We start from the raw sequence: 16,546 nt of genomic DNA on the forward strand, positions 1-16,546 counted from the left end.
TCATTCATTTGGAGAAATGCGGGTGGGAGTATCTTATACAAAGAGTTTGTATAAGACCAGACCAATAAATGTTTAATCTCTCTTTGTAACACTGTTGATTGAAGACATTACCATTTTATAGAATGATCATAGGTAAATCGATCTCAATCCTGATTGAGTTCTAAACTCCTGTTTATGAGGGTAGTCCTTTCATTTGTATAGGTAAGGGTGGCCCGAGTCGTCGACTCAATAAGCCTACCATTTTGAGGACTTGGTCAAGTAGGAAGCTGGAAATATAGCTACATAAGATGGAGTTTACTCCTTGTTAACTCTCAAAAAGAGCTATTATTCCTACCTTAATTTGGGTTCGTTAGTGAATTTTATGTGTTTATTTTCCTGTTTTGTAGGTATCGAGAAATCAAGAGGTAGAATTAATCATTTGGTGAAGAATAGGGTTAATTTGAAACAATTTGGAATTGATTCGAACATCTGGGCTTCAAAAGAGTTGAAAAGACCAACATGCCATCGAGTTCCACCGAGTATGATCAGCCATCGAGCATCATCGAGTAAAAGGTTGTCAAGTAATCAAGAAAACACTACTGAGTCAGCGAACATCAAGTATCGAGTCGTTGAGCATCGAATAACGAGTATCTGGCAGTGGACGCAGTGTTGCAACGCTACTCCAAGCATTGCGACGCTTCAAAGTTACATCACCGCCAGCGTCCCAATGCATCTCAATGTTGAACTCCAACGCTTGAAGGTAGAAGCATCAGCGTTGCAATGCTTCTTTAGATCATTGCAACGCTGCGAAGAATGACAGACGTGGAGCTGAGTTCGCGTGCAAGTGAGCGTTGGACTTCTTGCCTGACGTTTCCCTTTTGCTGCATCAGTGTTGCTACGCTATTCCAAGCATTACAACACTGCGATGGTTCCTATTTATACCTCTCCTCGACCCTAGGTCAGAATATGCAGAATTTTTGGGGAATATGCTGAATTTTGGAGGCCAAAGTTAATCTTCATTCTTCTTCTATTACCATCAATTTTCAGTATCTTTAGGTTAGTTTTTATTGTATTTTCAGATTATGAACGTGTTTTGGATTGTATCCCATCGGTTTTTCTATGAATTGACGAGGTAATCTTCCATTTAGTTGTTGGATCAAATATCCTTTGTATTTTGATGAGCTTCTGTTTAATTCTATGCTTTAATTCAGAATTATGTTTTTCTTGATTATTGTTTAGTTTAGACTTGCTTTTATGTGTTGGATTGACATCCTTATCACGATCACATGTCTTTGCTAGTTAAATTCAAGCTCGCACGCATCCTTGTATCGTCCATGCTTTGAATTTACCTTTGTAGCATAGATTAGATGAGCGTGCTTAGGTTTATAGGCTATGCATGAATCTTTGCATCGCACGTTTAATCTAGATTTAAAGAATAAATTGATTATTTGAACATGGTTGTCCTGACACTTAATCAACGTAGTTGAATCCTAAATCTTAATGTATGTGTATCTAGTTCTTTATGGCCGCTGAGGACCCAATTGCATCTAGGAGCATGTAAGTTAGTTGAGGCACGGCCTTTCCAGCCTTAATTACGACTTAGGACGCTCGATTGGTTTAGATTAATTTATTTTTGGCCTTTGTAGAGATTATTTAATTCGCATCAATTGGGTAGTTATTCATGCATAATTCGAATAAATGATATGTTGGCCGAAAACAATGATTTAATTTACATTGAATGACTACTTGATCCGAGAACTAAATGAATCCATTACCATTTCATATATTCATTGCATTTTATTTCAATTTCACGCATATATCTCTTCTGCACCAATTCCCCCCCATTTATCGCTCTAGTTAGAAAATTAACTTAATGAAACTAATCGCGCTTTTTTGCGGATCGACTCGGACTTATCACTATTGCTACGTTTTAGTAGTAATAGGAGTAGTTTGGTATTTATAATTTTTTTTTTGTTTCGGTTTGGAGTCAAATTAATGACATTGATCCCTGACTCGAAGACTCCTTCCCGTTTTAGAGTAAGTAGATGAATTGCTCTCTTAAGGGTTGATTCCGAGTCTTGAACGAAGAGGCCTCACCCCTTCATTGGCCTAAGAGGGATTTAGTTTATAATTGGACTATAAACTGTTTGCTCATTGGAGGGATTGATACATGCCATGAAATGCATGTTTTGGGCTTTTATTTGTGCTCGTTTACTTAGAAAAAAGGACATATGCATGAGTTTTCCCCTAAATTTAGTCCTAGTTAGTTTAAGCTTATGTGGGTTTGATTGAGCTTAAAAGTTGTTATTGCTGAATGAAGGTGGGTTTTGTGGACTTTTGCAGGAAACTGGGGCTAGATTGTTTTTTCCTATCTGATGCGGTTGTATCAACAAATCTGCTGCGACCACATCAGTAAGCCCGAATTTTTCAGAATTCATACCAGTTAAAAGAAGTTGTGATTTTCACATTTTAATCAGTTGGACAACCTCGATTATGCCTGGTAAACCCTCAGAATGTGAATTTCGACTCTCCTCAACTGATTTGGAGCCTATATAAAGAAGATAAGCTCTTTATTTCTAGAATCCAACTCTGCATAACCAAAATTATCACCATTTTTCATGTTCCTGCCATTCAATCAACCTTTTAGATGTTTTCTTAGCTTCTTAAGTCAATAGACTCAAGAACAAAAGTTCCTCTGAGGTGTAGCAACTCTTTGTTCTCTCATGCCTGGGAACGTGTGATGAGAAATGATTCCTTCTTGAAAAAGGGGAATCAACCTAGGGAAAGGCTAAGGTATTGAGGACTTGTCCAAAGATCCCTTGTGTTGTATTTTCTAGCATTTCCATTCATTTATTTTTTGCACTTCTGTTATTTTCTTTGAGCATCGAACAACATATTGTAGCTATGATTTATGATTTAATAAAGTTCATTATTTTATCATTTATCATGAGTTAAATCTTCTTAGAGGTCCAACAATGTGGATGCCCTAGGGTTGTTATGGCTTAAGTTATGTTACACTTCATAGCACTTTATTTTACACATTCTCATTGTTGAGTTTAAAGATAAAATCGGTAAGTTAAATTTGCCATTTAATATAACGATTTTACGAAGCTCTAATGCTTCGAAGGTTAGGATGTAAGCGAATGTCACAAAGGGATATGAGACTTAGATCCTAGAAATAGGATTGTCACGTAACCTTAAAAATATGGGACACGATAGGATAAAAAGATTAAACTTAAAATTAATCTAAGATCCAGCTACCCATTGAAACATTAGGCATTAGCTGCTTAGACCTTCTAAAGGAACTTGATACAAGACCGAATGAGTGTAGTTTTCTGTTCATGTGTGATTCACTATTATGGTTTGGTCCAGCCACATCACTTAAGGTATATCACCAGAAAGTTTGAAACATTGTTTACCCCTATTCGATTATCATTGCTTAAGGTTTTTAAAGCTTTCTTTAATTCATCACAATAAAACTTTTCCTTGGTTACCTTGGTCACATTGATTCATAGTCATAGCTGAATTATGAGATTCGTCACTTGGAATACTTCAAGTTGATTACTTTATCGATAGTGTATGTTTGCATTAAGACCTCACTTATCCATAAAAAATTGTTTCTCATACATTTGGTTGATCAGGGATCAGTGGTACTTAAGGAGTAAGAGGTAATTATTGGGGTAAAACGGTAATTCGACCCAGCTATAATTATGAGCAATTCGTGAAGGGGCAAACTTTTGAATTAAATCTCACACCATTGATAATACACCCAACAACTAATTCGCATATTAGGCCCACGTGAAAGTGCAAACAACTCATGCATAACCTCATTAAACGTTGACTGAATTTGTGTTTGTATCTAAGCACGATTGAGAAACTCATAATCACTATGAAATTATGGTAGTTATCAAAGAAAAAATAAAACAAAATGTTACATATTCACTTTATCTTTAAACCAACATGCAAAGTGTGCTTCATGCATCTCATGAGTAGTAGAATGATTTCTGTTCTCTAGTTCAATCTTGTGTTCTCTATGAAATAATATGATTAGTCAATAAAACAAAAAGTGGTAAAGTTTTTAGTTCTCATAAGTCCATACCTTTTGTATGGATCTACTGCTTCACAATTGGTCAAGACATACCAATAAGCATATTTTAATTCAACAAGTGATAGTTCTTTCATTCGTGAACCACCCATTAGACGTGCTCTTTGTGAAAATATAGGTAGATGTCCAATATTTCCTAATGTATCATAGTATACCGTATCATCATTCCGAGCTGCCTTATTAATTTTTTTTTCAGTACCATGTAAGTACATTGAATAAAATGTCAATGATTCGTTCGCTATAAATGTTTCTACAATTGAACTTGTAGGACGAGCTTTATATCTTACGTATTGTTTTAGTCCTGTGGAATTCGACATTTGGAATACTCGAAGTTCATTACTTGGTCGATAGTGTATGCTTACATTGATACCTCACTTATCCATAAAATTTTGATGCATATACATTCAGTTGATCAAGTTTTTGGCGTCGTTGCTGGGGCTAGCAGAAGTTTTAGTTTACTGTTGATTGTGATTGATATATGCAACTACATTGACTCTATTTCAGGAAAAATCTAACTCTTTGTTGTTGTCTGTTTTGCAAGGAGGGTTAGTGTATGAGAAGAGGGACTTGCCTTTTTCAACCAAATCCTAAAATAGAAAGGACCTTTTGCAGATGGAGACAAGAAGAAAGGCGGAAGCCTTGAGAGTGGAAGGAGTTGAGCATACAAGAGTTTCTTGCTGAAGTCACATTTGTGTGACAAATTCAAATAAATCCCCCTATTGGAGACGATCCTCTTATTCCTCCCATGAATGGGGTACAACAAAATGATGACCAATGACCACCACAGTAACCTAACCCTCAGAATTCTATCTTCATAGCACAGGATAGAGACAGAGCCATCAGATTATGCAGCTCCTACATTTCAAACATTGAACATTCGCATTTTAGTAGACCAATTGGTGCACCCACATTTGAAATGAAACCCCTTATTTTTCAAATACTGAACTCATTTGGTCAATTTATCGGACTACTTAATGAAGACCCCTATAAACATTTCAAACTTTTTATAAGAATCTGTCGTTCTTTGTAGTTAACGATGTTTCTTAAGATGGATAAAGACCTAAGATATTTCTCTATTCTTTGCAGAGAGATGCTAAAGCATGGCTTGACTCCTTACCTCCCAACTTCATTACCACATGGGATGATCTTATGGATAAGTTTATAGGAAAATACTTCCCATCTGACAAAAATGCCAAATACAATGGCAATATCATAGCCTTCAAGTAATCCCCATTTGAGTCTGTCAATGGAGCATGGATTAGATTCCAAAAGTTGGTGAGAAAACGTCCACATCATCGACATCCAATATGCATTGTGATGGAGAAATCTTACAATTGGTCGAACCAAGCCTGAAAACAATGGTGAATGCATCTGCAAAAGGATCTTTGCTTAAAAAGTCCGTAAACGAAGCTAAAAAAATTATGGATATGATCGCGAGAAATAACCAAAATTTGGGAGAGGCATAACAAACTTTAATCATAAAAACAGTAGCTGAGATAGAAGAAGTTGATACACTCGCATCCATGAGCCAACAATTGACAACCATAAGAAATATGATTTAAAATTTTGTGTTAGGACCACAAAACATAGTAGCCGTTCAAGTTGAACCTCAAACTCAAATTTGGGAATTCTCTACTGCTAATCATTTATCAAGTGACTATATGTATCACCCTCATTCGGTATGTTATGTAGGTTATCAAAAGGAATAAGAGCATCAGGATCCTTATTCCAATACTTACAATCCAAGATGGAGATCACACCTAAACTTCGCTTGGGCAAATCTTGACACCAGTGCAAGTACATCTCAGTAAAACATAAGAAAAGCTCCACCAGGGTTCCCTCAAGCATTGCGACAATAGCCGTGGGTGCAACCTCCAACACCTTCTCCTGAGAAAAGCCCTATAATGGTAGATCTACTAAAAGAGTATATGGCAAGAAATGATGCTGCTCTTCATAACTTGAAGATGAAATTCAAGCAGTTAGCCAAGAAGATTTAGAGTAGACCTTCAAGGACTTTGTCCAATAGCAGAGAGGCTCCGAAATCAAATGAAAAAGAATATTACAAGGCTGTCACACTTAGAAACAAACTAAAATATGAAGAATCCAAGATTCTTGGTGAGCAAGAACATAGTCGTGAGAAAGGATCAACAAGTGTTAAGTCTCAATAAGTGTTAAGTCCAAGGAAGAGATGACCCCAGTAGTTGTAGGGAATCAAAAAATAGATAAAAAGGGACAAAAAGAAAGATTATGGCAAAATATTGGTAGTGACAAAAGAAAATAATATTGGGTAGTATATAAACCATCGATAACTTTCCGTTGGAGACTTTAGAAGGGAAACCAGGACACTCAGTTCAATAAGTTTTTGGATATTCTAAAGCATTTACATATCAACATTCCACTAGTTGAAGAAAATGAGGAAATGCTCAACTACGTGAAATTTCTAAAGGACATCCTATCCAAGAAGCGAAACCTACTGGAGTACTGAAATGCATCAAAATAGTGTGTTTTCTACCTTGGAATTTTGTTAGTTTTATGCTTAATTTGAGATCTTTGATGCTTTTATTGTTTGATTTTAGGAAATCGAGAAATTGGATGAGAACAAGCAATTTGGGAAGATTAATGACCAAAATATCCCCAAGAAGGTCAAAGTTTTGACCTAGGGCATTGCTCAATGAAGAAAAAGGAAAGAAAATTCGGAAATCGAAGGCAGAGAAGCGTTGAATAAGCGTTGCAACGTTGCCCCGTGACGCTGCAAGGTAGAGAGCTCATGAAAACAGGGTAGCATCGCAACACTGCTTATAGTGTTACGATGCTATGATTAGTAATGTTGAAATTACCATCAGCGTTGCAACGCTTACCTGGAGTGTTACAACAGGTAAGCATTACAACGCTACGACTGCTGTCTATATAAGTAGTTTATGGCCGACTTGATTCGGGTAGGCACTTTTAGGGCTATTTTGAAAGTGTAAAGCAATATTTCGATTAGGCTTCCCTAGGAGTGTAATTCTGGACAGAGGCGACATCTTAGAGCTTCAAAGGATCAAAGATTTAAAGAGTTCATTGGGTTGCGATTCCGGATTTGAGGATGAGAGTCAAGAACACGACTTGCAATTTCTTTTCTCTTTTATTTTCTATCCTTTGTGTTTGGAAAACTCATTAATGGTCTATGTTTGTGTCGTTATAACCATGAGGGACTAATTTGTGTTTCTAGGGTGTTAATTTAGTTTTATGGATTGCGAAAACTGATTTGGCTATTTCTTGGATTGAATTTATGCATAGTTATTTTAGCATGTTTGTTCTTAATGCTTTTGATTAATTGATCACCAATTGAATGTTCTTTACTTAATGTCTATCTCGAAAGAGAAGGTGTTGAGTTGGATCTAGCATGTTAAACTGTTAATCGAGTATGCACGAGAGTGATAGAAGATTAATAGAGATTTTCGACAGAGGAACTTAATACTATAGCTAGTCAAGCGATAAAACAGATTCAGGTCGATGGTTAGTGATAGGCCCAAAACTTACGTTGTTAATAAGCTTCAAACTTGATCAAAAGAAAATTGATCATACCGAACTACTTCTATTACTACTAAAATGTAGCAACAGTGGTAAGTCCGAGTCGACTCGCAGAGAAGCGTGATTGATTTCGTTAAGTTAATTTTATAACTAGAGCGATAAATGGGGGTTTTGTTTGGAAGAGATAACATGTGCGAACTAAAATAAAAAGGGTAAATGTAATCTAGAATAGGAGTCTATCTAATTTCTAGAGAAAAAGAGAGTTCCTATGCAATTTCTTTTATTAGGCACCAATTAATTACACTGAATATGTCAACTTCTCAATAGAAAATCTAATAGCCCAATTAGCCAAATTCGATGTTAAACCAAATTAGCTCTAATTCAATTTACAACTCTTCCTTCTTAGCGACATATAAGTTAACATTGAATTGCATTACGAAAAAGTTCAATTGTTGAGACACAATACAAGCCGGAAAGCCATATCTTATAGCATGATTTATTTGGGAAACATTATACTAGGGCATACATGCATTTGGTCCAAAAAAAAGTCTAGACTTTACACATGCGATCCTAATACGCGCAGCTAAATCAATCAATATATACATAGGCTACGACGATTTTGCAAACAAGAATTTTGATAAACAAATTTGTCAGGTCCATTTATAAAAATTCCATTAAGAATAAATCAAATCATCCTAAAGAGTTCACAACAATTAAGTTACATTAATTAGAAAACCTTCAAGAAAATAAACATAGGACTCTTGTTCAAAGAAATTAGATAGGAATTACCTCTTAATTCATAGGCAAATCCATGATACACATCCAATCCGTCAATTACAACCCAAAATGAAAAGGAAAACTAACCTAAAGATACCAAATTCTGAAGGGAAAGGAAGAAGAATGAAGTTTTACTTTAGCCTCCATCGGTTCGGACTCCAAAATTCAACATGTTTCTGAAGGAAATCAAACACGAGGATTTCCATGAGCAACGGCAAGATCATTCCAAATTACAATCGTATATGAACTTTACAATTACAATCTTAAACGGAAACATATGGTTATGCATTAAATACAGAAATTACAGCATGTTATACAACTGATCAAGGACAAGAGTAACACACTTTTGTCGACTCATCTTCAAGCTCTTTGATCATGAACGCTCAATCGCAGCAACACAGCAACACACGAATGCTCGTCCAACACAACTGCTACACTGCATGACCACCGCACACTTGAACTCAGCGATCGTCAAGGTCACGAACACCCCAAACACCATGAACAGCCTCCACAGAACCTCGACAGTGTCGAGTTGAGTATGACACCACCAAGAAGGCAACCTTGGTATTCTCGATGTGAGAATTCAAAGGGTGGGATTTGTGTGTGCATGGTTTGAGGGAGAAGACAGGAGGAAACACAATCGTGTAAACGATTGAACAAGTGGGAGATGGAAGAACCTATCGTATAGGTCGATGCCCAATGGTACGTGAATAACTGATCCTCAACTGAATCCATTAAGCTACCAAGGGGACCTTATAGACCTGTAGTTCGAAGCTCCAATAGTACGTGAATAACAGACTAAACTCTTTAGTCACGGAATCCACCTCTGTTAACTTCCAGGCACTCCACTAAAGACTGATAGTTGAACTCTCCTTACCACAAATATATTATATGTCCATCTTAACCAATCAACAGTGCAACAACCCTTCACAGATAACTCGTAAGTACAGCTCGGCCAATAACCATTATGCCCTTGTAGTTACATCTAACTCCTTAAGTACTACTGATCCCTCTAATGAACATAAGTCACAGTCCTACTATGACTGAGTCCTCTCTTCCAAAGAGAAGTTGTGGCCACTATGTTAAAGCCCCACAATCAGCCTTTAAGGGAGCAATCTCTCTACTTACCCCTGCTTCTGGGAAGGAGTGAATTCCATCTTGTGTATTGAGTTTCCAGCTCCCAAATCAGACAAGTCTCCAAAAAGGTAGGCATATTGAGTTGGCAATCTGGCCACTCTCACCCATACTAATCAAAGGACCGCCCTCAAAGGCAGGAGTTCCTAAAACACTCAGGATTGAGGTCGTGTCACCTATGGTCGTTTAGGTGAGATGTAAGTCTCTAGTGTCAACGACATTATATACAGAGTCTAGTCATCTCGTGGTCCAGTCTTATACAAACTCTTTGTATAGTCAACCCTACTCGTATGTCTCCACATGAATGGTCAGGATCTACCATCTGTAGTAGTTTACAACACTTGCAAACCTCTACAAAGCAAGTCGTGTCGTAGTGTCACCAGTATCAGGTATCCCACCTTAATTCTTATATTACAGACCTATTTAGGTTATCATTTAAGGCATGATCCACTTGTATATCACATATACATGCTTAAGTTCACATAAGATAACCATAGAGCTTTGTTTATTGGATATGAGTAAATGCAAGAATGAATAACAGTTATTTTATTCATAAAACAATGTGTATCATTACAAACAACGAGACTTCGGGAGAATTAGGACACCAATCCCAACAATTTCGACCTAAAATCGAAGAGGAGTATTTATAGAAATCATCGCAGTGTTGCAACGCTCGATAGGAAAGGCCACAGGCGTTAGGGAAACGTTGCAACGCTGGCATTGCTGCCAACTTGGAGCATTGGAACACTAGGAGTAGCGTTGCAATGCTGAGTATTCTGTCAAAAACTCGATACAGGATGCTCAATTACTCGATACTCGATGCTCGATTCCTCGATACTCGACGGTCTTTTACTCGGTAGCATTTTGCTCGATTATGCTCGACAACCTTTTATTCAATGATACTCGATGGTTGATTATACTCGGTTGAACTCCACGACATCTTGGTAATTTCAACTCCTTTGAAGCCCGGATGTTCAAATCAACTCCAAATTGCTTCAAATTAACCTCTTTTTTCACCAAATGATTACTTCTACCTCTTGATTGCTCGGTACCTACAAAATATGGAAATAAACACGTAAAATTTGATAACGAGTCCGAATTAAGCTAGGAATAATAGCTCTTTTTGGGAGCTATCAAACACCCCCAACTTAATTCTTGCTCATCCCGAGCAAGGTAGGAACACACAAAATAGAATATAAAATAATTAAAGGCATGCTAGCTTAATTCACAATGTTGTTACTCTAGTTTCAATAGTCAAATCGAATGAAATTTGAAATCAAGAACAAAAATCAATTATGATCAATCAATGAAGCACAAGTTTAAGAATGATTCTTAATCTATTTATGCATGAGCGAGTCTAGAGTTTTGCTAGTTAAGCTTGCACAGCTCGGAAAAGTTTTAAAAGGTCATTGTCCCATTTTCCCCTTACACTTGCTCGATTATCGACCTTGGACATACCATACTTGTAAAAAAGAGGGCAACACTAAGACAAGGGTGCCTAAACACACAAACACAAGACATAAAGGGCATTTATTTTACCTTGAAGGCTAACTTTCACACCTCACTGCCGGGAACCTATCACTCTTTTCTCGCAGGCCCTAACTAGATACGGCGAAGGTAGCTCTTTTCACCTCTATCCATGCACACACAAACACTATTTTTTTTTTTTTTTTTTTGTTTTGCAGACACGTTGGCTTATGCCTCATTTTTTTTCATTTTTTTTTTCAGAATTGCAACTAATTTAATTTTCTTTTCTCTTTATTTCTTTAATTTACAGTAGGCCCTATTTTATCCACTTGGTTTAGTTTTGCTCTAAAACAAGCATAATTACTCCTATCTTAAAGGTGGACCTTTCAGGGTGACAACAAAAGTACAAACCAGATAACCAAATTCTAAGCACGCAAGACTTTAATTTCGCAAAACAATGACTTAAAGATGCATGAGAGATAAGATTTTTTTTTTAAAAAAAAAAATGGGCTATTCCTATGCAATTTCTTTCATGAGGCACCAATTAATTACATTGAATCTGTCAACTCCTCAACCTATTAGAAAATCTAATAGCCCAATTAGCCAAATTCGATATTAAACCAAATTAGCCCTAATTCAATTTACAACTCTTCCTTTTTAGCGACATACAAGTTAAAATTGAGTTGCATTACGAAAGAGTTCAATTGTTGAGATACACTACAAGTCGGAAAGTCATATCTTATAGCATGGTTTATTTGGAAAAGATTATACTAGGGCATACATACATTTAGTTAGAAAAATTCTTGAATTTACACCTGTGATCCTAATACGCGCAACTAAATCAATCAATATATGCATAGGCCATGACGATTTTGCAAACAAGAATTTTGGAACTGATTTGTCAGATCAATTTATAAAAATTTCATTAAGAATAAATCAAATCATCCCAAAGGGTTCACAACAATTAAGTTAAATTAATTAGAAAACCTTCAAGAAAATAAACATAGGGCTCTTACTCAAAAGAAACTAGATAGAAGTTACCTCTTAATTCATAGACAAATCCGAGATACGCATCCAATTCATCGATTACAACCCAAAATAAAAAGAAAAACTAACCTAAAGATACCAAATTTTGAAGGGAAAGGAAGAAGAATCAAGATTTACTTCAGCCTCCATCGGTTCGGCCTCCAAAATTTAGCATGTTTCGAAATAAAATAGAAGAGGAGTATTCATAGAAATCATCGTAGCATTACAATGCTAGAAACAGCGTTGCAACGCTCAACAGGAAAGGCCACGAGCATCAGAGAAACGTTGCAGCGCTGGCGTTGCTACCAACTCGGAGCGTTGGAACGCCAGGAGTAGCATTGTAATGCTAAGTATTCTGTAAAAAACTCAATACACGATGCTCAATTACTCGATACTCGATGCTCGATTCCTTGATACTTAATGCTCGATTCCTCGATACTTGACACTCGTTTACTCGGTAGCATTTTCCTCGATTATACTCGTAAGCCTTTTACTTGATACTCGATGGCTGATTATACTCAGTGGAACTCAATGGCATTTTGGTAATTTCAACTCCTTTGAAGGCCAGATGTTCAAATCAACCCCAAATTGCTTCAAATTAACCTATTTTTTCACCAAATGATTAATTTTACCTCTTAATTGCTTGATATCTACAAAATAGAGAAATAAACACGTAAAATTCGATAACGAGCCCGAATTAAGCTAGGAATAATAGCTCTTTTTGGGAGCTATCAAACACCCCCAACTTAGAGCAAGGTAGGAACACACAAAATAAAATATAAAATAATTAAAGACATGCTAGCTTAATTCAAAATGTTGTTATTCCAGTCTCAACAGTCAAATCGAATGAAATTTGAAATCAAGAACAAACCTCAATTATGATCAATCAATGAAGCACAAGTTTAAGAATGATTCTCAATCTATTTATGCATGAGTGAGTCTAGAGTTTTGCTAGTTAAGCTTGCACAGCCCAGAAAAGTTTTAAAAGGTCCTCATCCTATTTTCCCCCTACACTGGCTCGATTATCGACCTTGGACATACCACACTTGCAAAAAAGAGGGCAACACTAAGACAAGAGTGCCTAAACACACACACAAAAAACATCAAGGGATTTATTTTACTTAGAGAGCTAGCTTTCACATCCCACCATCGGAAACCTATCACTCTTTTTTCGTAGGCCCTAACTAGACACGACAGAGGTAGCTCTTTTCACCTTTATCCATGCATACACACTTTTTTTTTTTTTGCAGGCACGCCGGCTTATGCCTCATTTCTTTTTTGCTTTTTTCTATTTTTTTCCAGTATTGCAACTAATTTGCTTTGCTTTATTCTTCTTTTCTCTTTTTTTGTTTTCACAGTAGGCTTTATTTTATCCACTTTGTCTAATTTTGCTCTAAAACAAGCATAGTTACTCCTAAGTCAAAGGTGGACCTTTTGGGGTGACAATAGAAGTACAAACTAGATAACCCAATTCTAAGCATGCAAGACTTTAATTTCACAAAACAATGACTTAAAGATGCATGAGAAATGAGATTTTTTGTTTTTTAAAAATGGGCTAAAATCATGATCATGCTTTCCTAACATTCCTTCATGCAAATTTCATTACAGGAAGAGTGCGTCATAAACTATCATGATAACAATAGAGAAAATAGCAAGCAAGACAATCAAGCACACAAATACTACCCAGAGGGTACTCCACCCCCAACTTAAAATGATACATTGTCCCCAATGTATCTCAAATAAAGCTTAAAAAGAATAAAAGCGAGGGAACAGAAAACCTCCCCTAATAACAATGTCGCACACGGGATGGTGGTGGTCAGACTCACCTCCCCAAAAAATAATTAAGTACCTATATTTCTTTCTTTATTTGCAACGATACTATAGTTAGTTAGAATATGTGCTACCTGGGGCAGTCAAATACTCCTACACTAAAGTAAGAAATTATTGACTAAATACTATCTCCAGATAACTCATATTTCGATAGTCTTTTAGCTACCGTTTTTTGGTCAAGAACTTATTAACCTTTAGTAATTCTGTAAGTGTGACCCGCCATTTTCAGATCTTATAGAACGGTATGAACATGCCCCGAATTGGAAGACAATGTGCAAGACAGAACTATAAAACCCTATTCATTTCTAAAGCTTGGGTTGTTCTGAATCCTATGTTACAACCCTACATAGGGATCACTGCGATTAACGACTAGCTAGTGCCACATAAAAACGACAGCAGGCACAACATAGGAATCTCACGGTTCAAACTAATGAAGGAGACTATAGGATATGTTGACAAATTTCCTTCACCCACTTACTATGAACTAGTTCCCCCATTCACCTTGTTATTTACCCATACAAACACTTTCTGTATGGAGCAGTCATAGTAAAAGTGACATGAAGAGAAGCATGGATCTCACGGTGTGAACTCTTGAGGACGTGAGAGCTAAAAACGATATATCGGATATATTGTTATTCTCCCATTGAAGTGTTCTAAAAGTTTGGGTATTGTCTTACTTAGGTTTATTACAGCTAATTTTAAACAACCTAAGTCTATATGATTTTATCCAAATATAATGTTTATATTTAGACTTCAACCTATGATGTCTAGGTGTTTAAACAAATTTTAAACCTCGCACTGCTCATGCAAGCTCATAAAACTGGTTAACAATGCTCATCATTTCAATCATAATCCCCAGGTAGGAGGTGTTACGTAAACTGTTAACTTAAATACCCTCAGCTTTAGATATGATCATGAACTGATTGAGTTTGTAACCAAATTTTATAAGATAACAACCTATTTTAACTATTAAAACAAGTTGTTAACCTAAGTGAGCATGTTGTTTATCTTTATTATGGATTTTAATATCTAATTAAATTTTATACAACTTACAAAATTTTAAATAGGCTAAGCATCCATAACATACATCAAAAGCATTCATCATTTAATATAACCTTTACATGCATATAACATGCTTCCTATGGTGGGATTTTAAATCTACATGACATACTTTATGCATATACAAGATTTATTTAATTATAACATACATCACATGCATAAATAATTAAACACACTGATATGGTTTTAGTTTTGGCATTTTCAAGCAAACAAAGCCTAATTATTACAAAATTCAGCAAAAATCGACTCCAAAAAAAATTCTGGACCACTCGAACCACCTTGAACCAGGCCCGAACCTCTCAAACTGGACCTACAATGCTAAAAAATGGGTTGAACTGGGCAAAAACCATCTAGTACCATCAAGCATTGAATACCATCGAGCATACCATCAAGCATCGAGTATGCCAATGTGCATCGAGTATGACACATCAAGCATCATCGAGTATCGAGTATTTCACAAAAAACCATTGAGTAAAGGCCATCGACCATTGAGTAAGGCATCGTGCATCGAGTATTTACAAAACACCATCAAGTATGAGCATCGAGTATTCCATCAAGCATCGAGTATTTACCAGTGGTTGAAATTCCAGTTCCTGCTGTTCGACCTTCTTCACTTCTTTCTTCAATTACATCATAATTTCAACACTAATGACTCCAATAGAATTACAAACACTTAAACACACATTAAGGCTCATCAATCAAGAGCCAATTACAATAGTCACAACATAATTGAAGAGATTTCAATGCCAAAACTCATAAAAACCATATCAGTTCACCATTTTCACACAGCTTATGAACAACACCCACATAGCTCAAAATTAACGATAATTGAGTGCGTAAATCATGCTCTGATACGAATTGATGGAGTAAACTAATATGCAACGGGAAAAATTAGAATTAATAAGCACTCTAATTACATTTAATTTGAGTTTAAAACATGTTTTTGCAAAACAATTTCACAAGAGGGTTTGTTGAACACAATACCTTTGATGAACTCTTTTTAAATCTAGCTAAGTTCCACGAATTAGTGCTTCAATCTTTAAGTAGACTACCATAAAGATCTTCTCTACTATTCTCTTGCAAGGATTGTATGGTGGAAACATTGAGTTGAGCTAGTTTTTAATAGGATTGAAGAGCGTTTGAAAGAAAGGGTTTCTGCAGAATTTTTGGAGCTGATCAGTTTGCATGAAGTTGAATTGAAGCTCAAAACTTTAATATATACATGAATTTCACGCAATTAACTCAACATGCCTCATGCCATTTCAATGTCCATTGAAATTGAAGTGGCATGAGGTGGAAATTTGAGTGGGACTTTCAAATTTAAAAACAATTTAATTTTATCCATTTTGATTAATTTAATTTAATTAAAATATGATTTTCAAAAAAATCAATTTTAATTTTGAATTTCAATAAATTCCAATTTAAATTAATCAAAATTCTAATTTTGAACAATTTCAAAATTTGAATTTAGAATTGGATAATTAATTAAATTTAATATCTAATATTAAATATAATATTACACCTCATCTAATATTTAAATATTTTGAACTCTTTAATTTTTTTTAATTACGATAAAATAAACATTTCAATTATATCAAATATAACTAATAGAAACCCTAATTGAATTTGAACATTTCAAATTTTAAATCCTAGTTT

Source organism: Benincasa hispida, chromosome 3 (assembly GCF_027475165.1).
Source record: "Benincasa hispida cultivar pf3 chromosome 3, pf3_genome.v1.1, whole genome shotgun sequence".
NCBI lineage: Eukaryota > Viridiplantae > Streptophyta > Magnoliopsida > Cucurbitales > Cucurbitaceae > Benincasa > Benincasa hispida.